Source organism: Oncorhynchus kisutch, linkage group LG29 (genome assembly GCF_002021735.2).
Source record: "Oncorhynchus kisutch isolate 150728-3 linkage group LG29, Okis_V2, whole genome shotgun sequence".
NCBI lineage: Eukaryota > Metazoa > Chordata > Actinopteri > Salmoniformes > Salmonidae > Oncorhynchus > Oncorhynchus kisutch.
The window spans coordinates 21,430,559-21,432,848 of NC_034202.2; the positions used below are offsets into that span (position 1 = coordinate 21,430,559).

At 43.7% G+C, this 2,290-nt stretch overlaps 1 pseudogene across 1 annotated transcript; it reads right to left on the minus strand.

Annotated features, from left to right (window-relative positions):
• Positions 1 to 246: 246 nt before the first annotated feature.
• Positions 247 to 1,198, minus strand: LOC109874432 (myosin light chain 4 pseudogene; annotated as a pseudogene). Its single transcript, XR_002252701.2, has one exon. The product of XR_002252701.2 is annotated as a myosin light chain 4 pseudogene (transcript).
• Between the last annotated feature and the right edge of the window lie 1,092 nt (positions 1,199 to 2,290).

A 2,290-nucleotide genomic window follows, 5' to 3' on the forward strand; every position in this document is an offset into this window, starting at 1 on the left:
GGCTTTTACTGAAAAATATCATGCTCTGAAATCGAAGCAACATCAATGTACTCTATGTCCTGAGTGTAATGGAAATTTACCATTAAAATTCAGCTTTTGCGGATAGATATTAGATGTTGAGTAAGACAATTATTAGAGACTTTATAATCAGATGTGCTTTATTTATTACATTTATAATATTCATGATTTATTAAATGTCAAATGTTCATGGCTTCAGTATCTCATTAACATTTCTCTATAAATAACTTTTTTTTGTCACTGTACATTTTTTATTCAATGAAAATGAAAAATGAGGTCTCATAATCAACATTTTGTGGCATGATTGTTGCCAGCTGCTTGTAGCAACAAACATAACAGTACATTTAGGGACATGCTCACCACTAAAGTGGCAGTGGTATTAATGAGACAGGTACGGGGTCCAGAGGAGAAAAAAATACAGAATCATTGAAGTCCTTCTGGTAAAAATCCAGCTCACCCAGACAGAATGTGCTTTACGAAGGAGGCGTAGTTGATGCATCCGTTGGCGTCCTCTTGGCCCGCCATCAGCCTGTCTACCTCATCCTCCGTCATCCTCTCCCCCAGGGTGGCCAGTACGTGACGCAGCTCAGCGCCCATGATGGTGCCGTTGCCCTCCTTGTCAAAGACCCGCAGGCCCTCAACAAAGTCCTCAAAGTTGCCCTTGTCCTTGGCACGGGAAATGTGCTGCAACATTGGCAGGAAGGTCTCAAAGTCCACCAGCTTGCTGCTCATGTCCTCGGGCCGAGGCTTGCCCAACACCTTCAGGACGTCAGAGTTGGTGGGGTTCTGGCCCAGCGCCCGCATCACATCGCCGCACTGGGCGAACGTGATCTTCATCTCCCCTTTGGGTGTGCGGTCGAACAGGGTGAAGGCCTCCTTGAACTCCTCGATCTGGTCGGCGCTGTACTCGAGGGTGATGCTCTTGGGGTCAAAGTCGGGCTCCTTGGGGGCCTCAACCACAGGTTCGGGGGTCGGCGTGGGCTTGGGCTTGGCAGCGGGTGCTGCTTCCTTTTTGGCAAGCTCTGCCTTTTTGGACTCTGGCTTCTTAGCCTCCACCTTTTTGGGGGCCATGGTGCTGAATGCGTTGAGCTGGGATGCGTGCGTCTACGTGCTCAGCGTTAAAGAGTGAGAGTTCAGAGGTAGGGAGGAGGCAATTCCTAAGCACAGATGGTCAGAGCCTCTCCTGAAGCTTTTATATCTACTTAGCCTGGGGAGGGGAGATGGGGCCGATTAACAAGGTCGTATGGCACACTATAAAAGGAAGAAACCTGAAATAGATCTGCCTGTCCGTGGCGTCACAATGAGGTATTGTTCTCAGCTGCTATCATCAAGCCGACAGGGCTCTCCACTGTCATTGGCCAGGGTCCAGATACATTAGCCCAAAATGTTCTGTCTCACTGATGGGTGCAGGCAGGGATCAGGACACACAGACAATGTATTCTTGCATGTGAACATTGACCAAAATAGCTTTAGTGGCCATTCACTTTTTTGGCAGTTCATTAAAACGAAAAAAATATCTTATGAAATGTTTCTATGACACAGCAATGGTCAGTTTTAAATCATCTTTCCTGAAGTAAAGTTTGGGCGGCGGGGTAGCTTAGTGGTTAGAGCGTTGGACTAGCAAACGAAATATTGCAAGTTCATATCCCCGTGCAAATCTGGTGCAAATCTGTCATTCTGCCCCTCAACAGGCAGTTACCCCACTGTTCCATTGAAAATAAGAATTTGTTCTTAACTGACTACCCTAGTTAAATAAAAAAAAGAAGACAAGGTAAATTTTGTTCTAGCTTTGGCCCACAGAGGATACACTAATTCCCACAAACATCTGCCATGCATCACAATCACTAGATCCTGAAGTTCATAGTATTTAAAATGCTGCTGAAAGGAATACAATTTATCAGGAATCCATGGGTAAATGGTGTGCTAAATGTTTGGCTTAGAGAATTGACAGCTTGACTACATAGCTAGACAAAGCAGCCAAAAATAATAATCACAATCAGCCACATTACTTTACCATGGGCTATCCCAATGTTTTGCTATAAAGTCTTTAGTCCACATGTTTGGCTCTCTGCTTTGATGGCCATTTAAAATGTATCAAATAATTGACTTATTTAAACAATTCTATGCAAAAACAAAATGTAAATCTCTCTTTAAAAGTTTGACTCTAAAAGTTGTTAGACATACTGGTAGAGATATTACATGGATATATAAATGATCTATAAATGATTGCATGTTTATTGGCACGCTAATACATTGCATGTGTATTAAACAT